General features: G+C 41.7%; 1 long non-coding RNA gene across 1 annotated transcript; it reads right to left on the reverse strand.

Annotated features, from left to right (window-relative positions):
* Positions 1-4,097: 4,097 nt before the first annotated feature.
* LOC144981329 (uncharacterized) lies at positions 4,098-5,610 on the reverse strand. Its single transcript, XR_013659166.1, has 2 exons — positions 4,831-5,610; positions 4,098-4,739 (listed from the first exon to the last, which is right to left on the reverse strand). It is a non-coding gene; the product is annotated as an uncharacterized LOC144981329 (long non-coding RNA).
* Positions 5,611-15,532: the final 9,922 nt, after the last annotated feature.

Consider the following 15,532-nt stretch of genomic DNA (forward strand, 5'->3'; position numbering starts at 1 on the left):
TTACTCTCTGACTGACGTTAGTGCCTCACCAGCCGTGAACCTCACCGCACGTCACTAGTTTAACATCATTCTGGGTTGAAACCAATAATTACCATTCCACATATCTACTTACTTGAGTAACCATATATCTTATGCTATGGATTGCCGGCCTGCAGCAGTTCTGATTGGACGATGTGTAAATGTCTCCTACGGCAGCGCCATCGGCCGCCAGCTGCCTGGGGTTGGATAGAAGTAAGGCCATTCTGCACCACTGGTCACATTCAAATCTTGTCAATTTACAAATGTAAAAATATTATAGAATATATAGAAAGCACAATGTTTCGTATTCTTCTCAGCATCGACTGCTATTCGCAGGTCTGAGTCTCCGCTAATTTTCCAGCATGCCTTTGTTTGCACACCCCCCTCCCGCGCTACCGACAACCGCCTTACAAGCCCAAGCTAACTTTATCATAGCGAAAAGAACGGCAGGCCATATCGGTGGTATCTAGCCAAACAGTTTAGAGCCAGGGGGGCAGCTCAGACAGGAAAATGAAACCTACATGGATCCATTTGTCTGTAAGTGGAGGAAGGAGAATTGAAGCGGAGAAAGCGAGACTTTGCCCTGCCCGTAGCATGAGTCCGAGCTTTTTCAAACATCCAGTTTTTATCTTTGATTTGAACAAATAAATACTCAGAAAGGCAATTTTAATCTGAAATTCTTTTGTTTATGTCCTTCATTATAGGAATTAAATGCTAAAAGAACGTTTAAAAACACCAAAATCACCATTATCATTGCAGGGGATTTGCAGGGATTTAAGGCTTAAATCCCGAACAATAAACGTACCAATTTATGGACATGAAAGCAATTTTTGTTTTTGTGTTGCCTGATCTTTCCCCTTCACACTGCTTATTTCCCCACAATGTTTCTGTAGCATTTTGGTTTTTGCAGCAGGCCTGGATATATTTGGCCGTTTTCGAACAAACTGTAAGGCAGATCCTGAGTGCACATTGTTCCGTCAAACTTTTGTTTGAAAGGTCAGCTTGCTGTCAGAGCCCTCTGAAATGCCGTCATCATTTGTGTCTAAAGAACTTTTAAAACATGAAACCTTATACGGGGTTTTGACAGGCACCTCTCACCCTGCCAGGATCACACAAATGGTCACTCATGTTTGCATTCAGCTGCGCAGATGCTTGACAGCACAGAAGAGTTTAGCCACCTTCTCTGTGTTGACAGCGTTGGCTATTAGGGACACCTGCAGCGAGATTCCGACTGATTTAAAGGGGTCGGAATTATTGGTTTTGTTTGAGCCCGACCACTTTAATTTTGCAAGACTTTCTGGAATCACTTCCTTCAGAAATGTCGAGGGCTACCATCAGGTGATAGATGGAAGTTTCAGTGTCATTGTAGAGTGGAGAAATAAAAGTTTCTCCAAGTTTATAAAGTAACTTTTAGGAAACTGTGCAAATTAAGCCATTAAGGAGCTCAAACCTGCAATTTAAGCCCAAAATGTCAACTCTCGAGCACTTTTGGCACGGCTTCCTCTTTCCCCATGACAACTTATGGCACATTTATTTTCTAACTAATACCTGAACTAAATGCCTTGCTGCTTTTGCATTCCAAAAGGCTTAGAAATGTGCCGGCATTATTCCATTTTTTTATGCCGTTGCCCTAATCAGTGGCTTTTAAAAGAATGAAGCCTGAACAAACACCATTGAGTGCTTATGCTGTCAATGCAGGATTTCATTTTAAAAAAATTCTTTCCCCTAAAAAAAAAAAAATACCAGGAGAAAAGTCAACATGTAATTATTGTGGAAGTGTTTGTTTGAATCTTAGTCGACAGAGGTATTTAGGAGTCTGAGCCAAATCCTTATGAAGTCTCCCTTGAACCCGACAGAAGACACAGAGACCCCTTTAATCTCGGAGGTAATGCACTGACAAGCTCCTCTGACGCACCTTTCATTTGAAATGTTTCCTCACATTCTGCTCCTGTCTCCTGCTGCTTCACTCTCCTCACCCCTCGCTCCGGAAGGTGGGCGTCGTCACGCGCATTAAAGAAGAGCCAAGTTCTGAGGAACATCAGTCAAAGTTTAATCATCATTTTCATAGGGTTTTTTTTTTCTAAAGAAGTTCATTTACTAAAGCGACAGAATTTGTTCGGATTCTCCAGAGACTGCAGGCCCAGTCATTTCTGATTCTGCACTGTTTGAAGGTGGCGTCCAATGAGTAACCCATTACTGTCTGGTTGAGTAGACAAACGGAAGAGGTGCACGGGCACAGATGGGAAGGCCACCAAACATACAGGTTTTGTTGTGTTGTTCCTGTATTTCATCGTCATGCCATACGTTTTTGCCGTTCATCCAGATCTAGGACAATCATTTAAGGCACCCTTAAAGGGCCTATATATTCTGCTATTCTTAAGCCATTCACAGTAACCTTTATCTATAGATATGATCACATATGGTAATATATGGACCCAAAGAATGTTTTTTTTCATTAACTATGAATTTTTTTCGCAGGTCATTTTCATACCTGGAAGTAAGAAACTTGATATCTGAGGCACCGGCTTTTGCTTGTGGATGCCGCCCATTTCACCGTTTCATGACGTCAACATAGAATCGGCCTCAGCAGAGTGTCCGCGTCTCACTTACGGAGACAAATAACATCCTAACTTTTGCAAAGATGGATGTGAATATTGTGCATAGAAAAATAAAAGCCTTTAGCCGGTCACCGCTAGCTTGGTGGGGAAAGGGTGTGTGTGTGTGTGTTCCCCACTTTGTGATGTCACGATGAAAGAAATCAACTAATTTTTGTGGATTGGAATCCTCAGAAATGTGTGAAATGGATCAACATATCGCTTTGGGGTTGTTTTTAGTGAAGATTGAAAATTATAATGCACCTAAAAGCTCAAAAAAGTCTATCTTGCATGATTTAGGCTCTTGCTAAAATATATTAGATCCACAGAATAGTCAAGGATTTGGTGTTGTAAGTTTTCATTTTGCACAAATATGAAAACTTGTCAAACATTTTTCCCCCAGTATAAAATCTGTCCCACTTAAAATGATATTTGCAAAGCTCCAGCTTTTATTTTGGATTGTTTTCTTGATTATGCATTAGTCATAACTACCCTTACGGTTGGATATGGGCTGTCTGTCACAAAAAATATTAATACCTTTTGCGTGCCGTCAGTGAAGAGTCTGATGAACATCCACCCATTGGTACCATTGGCACTAAAATGAAAAATTAAAGTCACAGTTTTGAAATAAATATGTTTGTTTTAAAATACATGCATTAATATTCAATCCAAATTAAAACATGTTTTCTTCCAGATTCCATGTTATGTCTTTCTCTTATGAGGTGAATTACCAAAACGCTCCACACGTCTGCTCCTGGTCTGACCCTTCTTTCTAATTTTACAACCCTCTGTGGCCCACGGATTACAACGTCTGCCCACCCCTGGACCACAGTGTGGCATAAGGACACTCTACAACAGCACCACCTGTGCTATAAGTGCGTGTAACTTGCCTTATCTTTGCAAATACTTCATGATAATAATAATAATAATAATGGATTTGATTTATCTGTGCTTTTTTCTTGTTGCTCCAAGCGCTTACAGTGTGGCCAGTATTCATTCACTCCTCATTCATACTTGGTGATGGTAAGCTACGGTTGTAGCCACAGCTGCCCTGGGGCAGACTGACAGAGGTGTGGCTGCCAGTTGACCATCACCGGGATCTTTCTTACACATTCACACACCAGTGGAGCCAAGAGGGTGAAGTCACTTGCCCAAGGAGACAGCAACAGCTGGCTAAAGGGAGAGCGGAGTTCAAACCGCCGACCCTTCGGTCATTGGACGACCTGCTCTACCACCTGAGCCACTGATAAAGTGATACATTTCCCACATGCACAACAATAGTATGTTCCACTTTCATGACATCCTGTAACCCTGTGCTATCCTAGGTACTTTAACATAGGGAGTGGGGTCATCTAGACCCACTAGACAGTGCTCTGAACCTTTTTTCTTCAATGATTTGTGATCTTCACTGGTGTCCATGTGTGGTCCCGAGGGAGTTTATTTTTCTATTGGCAGATGCACACAAAAGAAGGCAGGAGACGGAGGTACAAAAATTAAAATGATTTTATTACGAAACATTAAAACCAATTAAAAATGGACCCGTTAAAAGACATACACAACAAATTCAGTATGCTGAGGACCAGAAGACTTGAGGTGGAGGCTCCCAGAGAACAAAGATAAAATTTCACCCCACTCACGTGATGCAGACCACACACACTGTGAACCCTTCACCCAAGGACACGTCACTCCAAACTGGGGGGATAGCCTCCACCTAGAATTCTGGGCTGGCACCTGAGTCCTCAGCACTGAGGGAGGGGGGAAACAAAGGTGGATCACACAATAAAATCCAGTTAAAACACAGGTCTAAAAGAATTGTGTAAAAATGCTAAAAACAAAATAAAAGAAACTCTCGTGAGAGTAAGTCCGCCCATAGGGTGCTGCTCAATGAACGGAGCGCGGCCGAGCTTTTATTCTCGTTGGTGGAGGATTCAGGCGTGACGCCCCGTTAGTCCTCCGTTGCTCAGGCTCAAAGGCAGCTGAGGAGCACCCGGGCCCGGCAGAACCCTGGTCAGGAGTCTACAGGGATTCTGATCACGAGCGGTGACAGTTCCTTAAAATAATTCTAAAATTCAATATATAAAAAGCAGCAGCTGTTCAGCAGGTGGGAGCGTCAGAAAGTCCCCGGCGCTGCAAGAACAACAAACATTACCAAAATAAAACAAACAAAAAAAAAGAACAGCTTAAAGGCAAGCGCAGGACTTGACCCTCGCCGGCTTACCAGACAGACTGTTCGTCACCTGGGAGGCGCGCTCAATTGCAGAAGCTGTATTTTGCTCAATCTGTGCCTGCAGGTCTCATCCGGAGCTGAAAGAGTGTGTTAATATGAGGCAGCGAACAAACTCTTGTCATTAGCCTACCACCGCTACTTTACCTGTGAGGCTAGCCGGAGGTGTGAAAACAGGAAGTGGGCGGTTCCAATGGCCAAATGCTGCCCCTGGCCGAGTGAAGGCTTCTTTGCCCTTTATAGCGCCCCATGAGGCCGCTGCTAGTAATCATCTGCCCTACAGCACCTGAGCCAATTAATCCTGCCACACATGGATGACATGAAATCTTTCCACCTTTATCCACCTTTGTCATGGTAGGGAGAACACGTCAATGTAAGGGTGGGGTCATCCACATCCACCCATCCATCATCTGGACCCCATAGGATAGCACAAGGGTTAAGGTGGCCGGACGAGTCTCAAGGGAACTGCAAGACATATTTGTGGATAGAGGCCACACCTCCTTACAACCTTCTATGGGCCTCAGACAATCCAAAAACCGCGACGAACACGCGACTAAGGGATTAGTTAGTCAGATCAATGTTGTCAGCGCTGTTTACCTATAGTTATATAATGTTAAAGGGCAAGGACAACACATCCTATTGCAGTTGTGGCCTTGACCTGAGTTGACCCCTGGCTCTCATTGGACTTCAGTTTCAAAAGTATTGCCATGAACTTGTCCATAAAGCACCGTGGTCTTCATCTGGCCTCCATCCCAACCCTCTGTCTCAGTCTATGTCTTTGTCAACCCTAATCTCATGCATTTTGCTAATTGGTCCTTCTTACCCGTCTGACGTTTCAGACGTCGGACTCTTGTAAGAGGATTGAGAGGCTTCACATGTCGTATTTTTCAGACTGATCTGTCTCAATCCAGACAGAGGAACGATTCTGAGACGAGTGGTGGGTTAGGAGACGTGGGAGTGTTGAAAACCACTCAGCCTCCCACTGTGCCCACCACAGGGGTCCACCACCTACCATATGGAGAGGAAGTTCGATTATTTACAGTCATTTTTTGGATTTTGATGTCAATCCTGAGTGTATTGCAGTTTTTTACATTTGTGTGAAGTGTTTTGGGATAAAGTTAACCTGTGAGAACAAGTAAAATATAAGACAATTGTTGTTTTTTTTGTCTTTTACCTTTTGATTTACAAAGAATTATTATTATTGCTTGAAAGTTTTACCTCCTCCAAGTGATACGTACATTAAAAAGACAAAAAATTTCCCAGAGACAGGAAATAACTCAAGCTACTTAAACTACTAGAAGTCGTTGACAATTTACTCAACGTAGTTCCATCGGATTCTGACTTTGAGAAAAATGTGTCGATAAACAACACTTACAATAGCGCAAAGCGTCCACGTCAGAATCAGTTGCTTTACGTTAAATGCGTAAAACCTTCACTACTGTAAACTTCACAAAAGCAATCATCACTTTTAGTACATGAAAATGTTTCAATAAAATGTAAAATTTGGTGCAATACTACTGCTTTTTTTTTTTTTTGGTGATTCAATTGTGTCCCCTGTTGATATGTACGGTTTGCACTCACTTCAACACCTTTTCACTCCAAAATTTTAAACAAATAGATTTGGATGACCATGGTGCAGGGGTGAAACGGTCGACCTCTGATTGGAAGATTGCAGGTTTGGGTCCCACCCTGCTCACTCATGTGTCAAAGTGTCTTTGGGCAAGACACTGAACCCCACGTTCCTGTTGGTGGTTATAGTTTGGCGCCAGTGTTCAGCAGCAGAAGCTATGAATAGGACTGTAAAGCGCTCTGGGCCTTCTAAGAAGCTAGTATAACGCTGTATGAGTACACGCCATTTAGCATTTTACATCATTTGTTGTTAGGATAAAAAAAACATGATGCAAAATTCTCACCATGAACCTCTAATCTTTAAAAAAATAAACACACAATACGTTTAACTTCAAAGTATTTACAATTTTCCAATGACATTCCCACTCCTCCAGGGTCAAACAGCACCTCACTGCCTCTGTATCAATTTTTCAATATTTTAAGAAGCATCCCTCTCACACCGCCATCACCCCCTTGAGACCAATGCCTTTATCATTTTTGTCAGAGTCAGTTTCCATCTGCATTTGTCATCCCCGCACACATTTACCAGTTATCAATCGCTGTGTCAGAATGCAAAATAACTGATGTTCTTCGGGGCGGGATTGGATGGGACTATCTTGCGCTTTCAATCAATGCATATTTTCTCTTTTCCTCTCTCCTGTGCCACCACTCCCTCATAAATCTCAGGGCATTGTGGGGTTGTAATGTATTTGTTGGGGGGGGGGGTTGAGGTTGTGCTGTAGGTGGAGATGGGGTGTTGTGGGGGTTTGGATGACAGAAGCTGTAGTTATATTATCAAACATTGCACCTTAGGGCAAACGCGGTATCAAGGGCTTTCAGACGGCACAAGCTCGGCACAACAGCAAAGGAGGAGGCATGACTGCAGCACACAGGACGAGAAAGGATTACTTTCTCTCGCCCATAAATCAACTCTCCAGCTAAACTAATCTTTCTGGTTGGGTGGCAGACTAAATACACATGGTACAGGGATGTAATGTGTGCTTGATGCATCTGGTTATGGATGCCTGGCCGCTCAGAGGAAGGGTGGGAGGGGGGGACTCCGCCTGTATTTAGAAGTTTGTTAATGTTCACTTTCCTGCTTGCTATATCCTTCTCTATCTTGTAAAGAGAACCTCATGATGTTGAGACTTCCTCATTCGGTTCAAAACTGACAGTTGCAAACACATTTTTGATCCAGATGTTAGCCTCTGCTTTGGTTCAGCGATGGACTGGCCAACAGCGGCAGACACACGGCACTACGTCAGTTTTTGGTCATTAGCCAACATGGCTGATAAAGCGCCTAGGTTTGCATGTTGTCCTCATGCATGTGTGAATGTTTTTCCAGACTCTCCCATTTCCCGCCCAATCCAAAAATATGCCGCACATCTGAATTGTTCCTTCAAGACCCACGCTGGTGAAAATCATCTTTGTGTATTTTTTAACCCTTGTGCTATCCTAGGTACGTTAACATTGGGAGTTGGGTCATCTAGACCCACTAGACCAGGGTTCACCAACCTTTTTGAGACCGAGGGCTATTTCATGGGCACCAAGTGGTATGAAGGGCGCCACTAAAAACCTCCTAGCCCCCCCCCCAAAAAAAAAAAACAACACAATTTGAGGACTTCCTTTTGTGTGCCCTATTTTTATTTGCTCATTTTACACACAAAAACATGCATGAATTTTCTAGACACGTATTACAGGGGGGGGTCAAACTCAGTTGCAGAGGGAGCCTAATTTCAAAACAGACTTTAGGTTGCAGCCGAACAAGATAAATATTTATTGAACACACTAAAGGTAAACTTTTAAACCTTTAAAACTTTAACTTAATTTTAACTTTTTAAACATAAATGTAAATAAAAACAGACAGGAATATTAATCCTCACATTAATGGATTACTCAACCACCTCAACCTATTCTCAAAATCTTTACATTACATGAATCATAAGAATGTCCAGAAATTGTGTAATTTATTTGATCTATTTAAACTTTTGTAATAGACCCTTACTTTTAGTGATTATTTTTTAAGTTATATTTGTTTACATATTTGGGTTTTCTTTGTCTACCTTTATCTCAGAATTGATATTGTTGTCATTGACAGACATGCGGTGGTTGTTTGTTGAATATTTGCTTCAATAAAAAAAAAAAAAAAAGATTTTTTTGGGGTGCATTCCCTGCGGGCGCCACAAGGGCGCCCGCGGGCACAGGGTTGGTGACCCCTGCACTAGACAGTGCTCTGAACCCTTTTTTCTTCAATGATTTGTGATCTTCACTGGTGTCCATGGATTACATGAAATCTTTCCACCTTTATCCACCTTTGTCATGGTAGGAATAACACTTCAATGTTAGGGTGGGGTCATCTGGACCCCACAAGATAGCACAATGTAAAATAAAATGATATATAGTTTTATTTTGAAAGTACAACATATGTTTTTATTTTGAAACCTGGACCTGTTTCCTAATCCTCCGGCTTTTTGCAACAAAATCAGCACATCGACTGACTGAAAATAGAAATCCTGCGTAAAGCCTGCGTTGCATTTTGCAGACGAACGTCACAGACAGAAAAGACACAATGAAATTTCTGTTTTTGTGTCTATGAAATGCAATAGACCAGAATAAATGTGGCTTAAGGGTTGCACAACATTAACACTGTAGGTGATAATGTTGGGAGATTTTTGTTCTACCTAATCTTAGCCAATGAAACTAACTTTATGATGTGGAATTTGTTTAGGATTTTGTTGACGTCTGTTATTCAAAAACCTCAATTACACAACTTTTACCACTCGATACACAGCAGTTTGGAAAGTGTTATACAACAGTAATAGGTGCAGAATGAGGGCATTATCTTTATGAGAATATAGCCCAGTTCAGCACATGGGGCCCTTTAGCATTGTAGAGACAGGAGGAGTGGCTTAATGAAGAGCAAAGGCAATTCCTAACCAAAGCAATTTAAGTTCAAATCAGACCTCAGGGAAGCAAAGAAATCCCTGGTGACATGTCGCCTGCCCACAGGGACTCACCTCCTACATTTCGTCTGGTCTCATTTAATAAGTTGTTCGGCTTTTATGTTTCCTTGGAAAACAACAAAATGGCGACACTTTTAATGACTATTCGGTCCAGCAAAAAAAAAGCCTTAAAAAGACTTTTCTAAGCCTAAAAATGTGATGCTAAAGGTGTAGTCGCATGCACCCATCTGTGTGCTACATACAGGGTTTCAGGCAGTCCGGCTCGTGGAGGGTCATAGAGAGGGGCAGATGGTGCATGTGCATCTTAAGGGGCGTGCAGGTGTGTCTTGCAGTTCCTTTGAGGCCTGGTGAAATTGGAATGTATGATTACTGTGGGAAGTGTTTTGTGAAGTATTTGTAAGACTAATGCCTCGTGCCTGTATTTAGACCACAATCTAGTCAAACTAAGTTTGTACAAGGCCTTGAGGGTGGGGGCACATCTTCTAAAAATGTCACTAAAAATTTTCTCTTGAATTCTCTTGAATTGAATTCTCTTCAATTCAGTAACTTTGCAACCAATGTTAGTTAAAACACCAACCAGTTTTCCAGTTAACCAGTTTTAACTTACAGTCCTTTTGTCCGGCACGATTCGCTACGTACCTCTAGATACATAATGTACATAGTGACAACTGCCCTTGTCACTAAAGTGCCCGTTGATGAACAAGAGGGACTGCGGGTGACGCGTCTGCATCCTGGAAACTCATCCACATACACTGCGAGTCCCTGGCCTGCCTTCTCTCCATTCTACGCCTCACTTCTGTTCGTGCACAAAAGTTAAAAGCCCTCCAAGGACACCACAGAGTGCAGGGTCAGTTCATTCAGCCACATCTCAGTGAGCTCCCGTTGTAGCCAGGTCAGTATCGTCAGCTCATCAGTTTTGTTGAGGAGGGAACGTTGCCCACAAGAAAGGTTGCCCGTAATAATGGATGTATGAATCGTAGGAACTTCTTTCTGGCCCTGCAGCCTCTTCCTCTGCTCCGTATTTCCTTGGGAACCTCTGGTTTCCCTGCTTAGAGAAGGGCCGTGTTGCACAAGACCAACAGCTGATACCTGGTGTAAACAATGGAGCCGCTGCCGAAACCGTTGGGTTCCCCGAGGGAAACTTGGAAAAGTCCAGAAAAAAGTAAAAATCTAAGCAAACGAACTACAAAGGTAGTCTCCCCATGCGAAGAACCACACCCATCACTGGCCAATCCGAAGGGCAAACAGAAAAGACACCTATAAATATCGAAACAAGGCAAAGATAGAGCAGAGCTGCAATAATAGACAGCTGTTCATACAGCGCAGACAAACAAAAGAAAAAAAACATGTGCTCCCGAGGAAAGTGTGTGCAAAGATTAATGCAAGTGAGCTGCCAACAGTGTGTAAATGTAAAGCCGTAAAGGCCTTAAAGCAGGGGTGGGCAATTCCAGGCCTCGAGGGCCGGTGTGTCTGCATGATTTCCAGATAATCTTGCCCTACTCATGGCTGATTACCTGGTTCAGGTGTGTCCATCCAATTAGAACATGCCAGAGCAGGGTATGCTGGAAAACATGCAGGAATGCGGCCCTCAGTGCCCACCTCTGCCTTAAAGGATGGTAAGAACAGTCTATATGTGTAAGTATACACCATTTACCATTTCAATCAGGGTAGGAGCAACAGACAGAGTAAGAAGTGAGCAAAATTAAATAAATAATGAAGAGTTGATTTTGCTCCTTACTAGCTGCATTTCCATTGATAATGAAATTGCTCTAATTGGATTTGCGATAATAAATCCGCTTAATTGACTCACGACGATTTTGAAAACGTGCTTGGAGAAGGTGGTTTTTCAGGTGCATTAAAATCGACATATTTAAGAAAACTTCATTGGAAACTTTTTTTCCACATTAAATGAGTCACATGACCAACAACCTGATACCACTGGCTGCCTTGGTCACTGCACAGCGGGCGCCACCAGAGGTCCCAAAGCATCACACAGCTCATCAAAAGTTAAGCGAGTCGTGCAGAATTGTTGGATCCACTGCTCCAATGTAAAATCACCAACCATGATTTTCCAAAATCCCTTCATCCATAGCCGCTCCCACGTGTAAGAAGCTCGCCGCTAGAAAAGACGCCGACGTCTCCATTGATAGATGACGATGAATGCTAGTGCCGTGGCAGAAAATTAAATGTAGCTTCTGTAAATCAAAGTATTGTTCTCATCTGTCACTGTGTTTTTGAGTGACTTGTCGCGTGAGTTAGTTTGTGTATATTCTCATAATTATGATTTAATGGAAACAGTGTATTTGAGAAATTGGGTTTTTTGACATTTTTAGAATTTCGGTAGAGTTTTGCGCACTCTTTAGTAACCTCTTAGGCAAGACTCTTAAATGACCATTAACTTTCACTTTTATTATTTTTTGCAAATATTTCCCGACATTCTTATGAATATTCAACAAATTCCACACTGATCCAAAGCGTCCAGTGCTTTAAAGTCTCAGCATCCCTGCTGTATGGGTACCGTTGGGTTGCTTGGTCCCAACCATTTCTCCAAAAGACAGGGGTCATGCATCACATGTGGTGAAATCCCATTGGAACATGGTGACCTTACACATTCACCTCCTTCACAAAACAGAGCTGTTCGCTCCAATGTTGTCTTCCATACGTCTGCACATCATCGTCAAGATCCAACTGGCCAGTTGCAATATTGCATTATTCATAAAACATAAACAGGCTAAATGGATTCCTCTGGTCCACTCCCCACCAAAGTCAGAAGATTAATGAGTCACTCTTTAGGTTATAATTCAAAGTTCATCCTCACATATATCATATTTTGAAGCACATAGATTATAAGAGAGAGAACATTTATCATATGACAAGGCATACACAAGCTCCCCTGCACAAGTTACCCACACACACACGCAGGACTTCTGTTGTACACAAACACACACTCATGTACATGGGCTGTTTTAAAAGCAAGTTCTACCAGAGAAGACTTGCTCTTTTAGAGCCAGTTCTTATAACTTTAATCACACTTCTTTTGATACATTAAAGTGCCATTTGCACAAACAGAGCAGATAATGGTCTAAGAAGCTGCTCGTTTCTATCCTCTGCTGCCCTGAGAGAGCAAGGCAGATGATAATCCTCCAACTAAATAATCAAACCGGGAAGCACACACAGGATCAGTTTTTTCAGCTTCCTGCAACTTTGACCCTAAACGTTGTGCCTTAAAGTTATGCACAACAAACTCCAGAAGATAGCTTGGTTATTTTTTTTCTTTTTTACATAAATACCCACTATTTTGAGTTTTTGTCGCTGTTGTGTGAACTATACTAAAATCAGTAACTGCAAAAGTTCATCAGTTTTGATGAACTTCTTTGTCCTGATTTGGCCAATTGGTACTTTAGTCCTGGTTAAATTAAACTTAAATCTAAAATTAAACATTAACTGATCATCTACGTACCTCCATCCATCTATTTTCTTAATCTGCTAAATACTTGCTGGGTTGTCTATATTTATTAAAATCCCAAACCAAAGGGTTGGTAAATGTGATTTTTGAGCAGATGTTTACAATTGTGTTGAAGTTTTCTGTCTTTTACAGAAATTAGTGACTGTTGAGTTAGCTAATTTGGCCAAAAATGGTAAATTTCAAAGACCTAAGATCTTAGGTCTGAACAGCATATTAACAAAGAGAGATGTTAGGAATGTGAGATTTGGGGTGTATTCAGACTGGAAAACTCAATTTACATAAGTGGACCGAGTCCACTTAATTTGCTCCGGTTTGAGTCCAGAACCTTGTGTTTGGTCTGTATTCACACTGCCGTCTACCAAACATTTCTGCTCCAAACCAATGCTTGTAAACAAAAGCACATAACTTAAGACCTCTTCAGTCATGGCCAGGAATTTCGAGAACAGGGCAAAGCAAAGAGAGAAAGAATAACAGAAACCCTGCACTTTACAATCCTCGTTTGGATAGCTCGCTTCACACTTCTTTCTTTTGTTGACCAATCTTTAACGTATGTATCAACGTCAGCTACAACATTTTTTACTGCTGCTTTGGTCTGGCAGAGCCATGCCGCAAGACGGTTAATGAGAAGATATGAAAATTTGGCTTTCTTTTACAGTACAGTACTGTAAAATGGTACTTTTTAATGGTATTTACTGGGTACGTACAGAGTGTTTATATGGTACTTATTATGGGACTTACTGGGTACTTACATGGTACTTTTTTGTGTCTACTCGGTACGTACATGGTACTTGCTGTGTATTTATGTGGTACTATGTGGTTCATACTTATGTGGTACATACTAGGTATTTAAAATATACTTACTGTGTATTTACATGTTGTGCAAAGGTGTCTTTTGCGTTGCTTACCACATGTATGAACAAGGTAAGTACAAATAAAGTACTTTGACCTTTAGGTATGCACTCGTATGTTTTAATGGTATTTACCATGAATTTACCACAGAAACTACCCCTTAAGTACAATGAAACTGGACTGTAAAAGAAAGTCAGCCCTATTTCCACTCTATTACTTGGTACTTTCAGTAGTAAATGCTGGGTATGTTCATGTATAAGTTTTCAACAGAACAGTAAATAGGAGCACTCCAAAGAACAGATTATTTTTCATATTATTTATCTTTACTTCCAAAGTTTTGTGTTGTTCCAGGAATGATTCACACTCCTTTGCATAACTCATGAGTTTGTCACCCACCGTGAAAACAGGAAATGGCCCCAGATCCTCACCTTTTCCATCCAAAGTCATTTCTGCAACAGTTGCAGTCAATTCTATTGTATTTTCACCTATATTACACTGGAGACATGTGGGGTCGTCCATCAAAATTCCTTCAGCAGAGTTTAGTAATGGTTCACTTTAAGCGAACCAGATGTGTCCAGTCTGAACACAACCTTATTTGTGAAACAGAAAAATGAGCATAAGATGTCTGTTGTCTTTAGGCTCTGGGCTGATGACGTCTTGAGCTGAAGATTTATAAACCCCAAAGTTCAGGACGCTAATGGTGGTTAGAGGCCAGAGCAAAAGCAGCAAACCGGGTGGAGAACAGGGTGGAGTTCAGGGGGAAGGAGGGCTTGTGAGCCGTCTGCAAACTGAAGCTCAGGACCTACATGTGGTTCTTTTACCCCCCCCCCCCCCCCCCCCCCAATTTTGGGCCTTTGGCTAATGAAAAATAAAACAATAGTAATTTTCAAAACTTCCTAAATAAGTTTAGAATAAATTTAGATTTTTCTAGTTTATAAATGTGAAATCTTATCTTACTGCACCTAGAAAATAAACTATGTAAAGATTTTTACATCCCTGGTGACATCAAGATGTCATGTTCTCTCTACCCTTCCTCCAGAATTTGAAATACTAAGCACAACTTAAGTCTGCTCAGTTTATTTGACATATTTAAAGCACTTAGTATCTTATGCTGCACTAAATGGTGATACTCTTTCTAAGGTCATGCCCCTTTTGTCTTGCATTGTTTAGACCTTGATATAGCATGGTCGGGGGGAATACTCGATTCTGATTGGCTGCTTGGTGTGGGTTAAAAAATGTTATACAGAAGTGTTTTACCACACCTAAAAAAGGAGTTCCGGTTATGTAGCCCAAATGTTGCACTGCACTGACTTCTTTAAAACAACCTTTTGCTTTATCATCTGGACAAAAACAAGGGGTAAGTAAAGACCTGGTTAGGAATACAAACCTGCAAGATAAAGACTACTGACGCCAATGTTTTGGGGTAGATTTAGCTTTTTAATTGATTTACATGGTCTTTGCGTGGTTTACTCATACTCCCTCCGTGGTTTTAACGTGGTTCATGCGTGATACATCTGTGAGAAATTTTAGGCAAAGACTATAACTTTTATCATTATTTCCACGTTTGTTCACGCATGACCAATTTTCATCCAGGCAACATGCGCCAAATGTACGTAGTGGCTGTGTGACACGGCCTTAAGGAGGAGAGTCTTCTCCTGACCCCCCTCCCTTCTCTGCTCTTCATCTCCTGATTAAACCCAGCTGTTGGCACTCTCCTCATCAGCCTGCCTGCTCCTATTTAAGATGGACCTTCCCCAGCATTCTTCGCCAGTTCGTTGCCCCTTTATGGTGCAGGACCTGGTCTCATGTT

This window comes from Oryzias latipes, chromosome 11, assembly GCF_053564925.1.
Source record: "Oryzias latipes strain Hd-rR chromosome 11, Olatipes_Hd-rR_3.1".
In the NCBI taxonomy this organism is placed as follows: Eukaryota; Metazoa; Chordata; class Actinopteri; order Beloniformes; family Adrianichthyidae; genus Oryzias; species Oryzias latipes.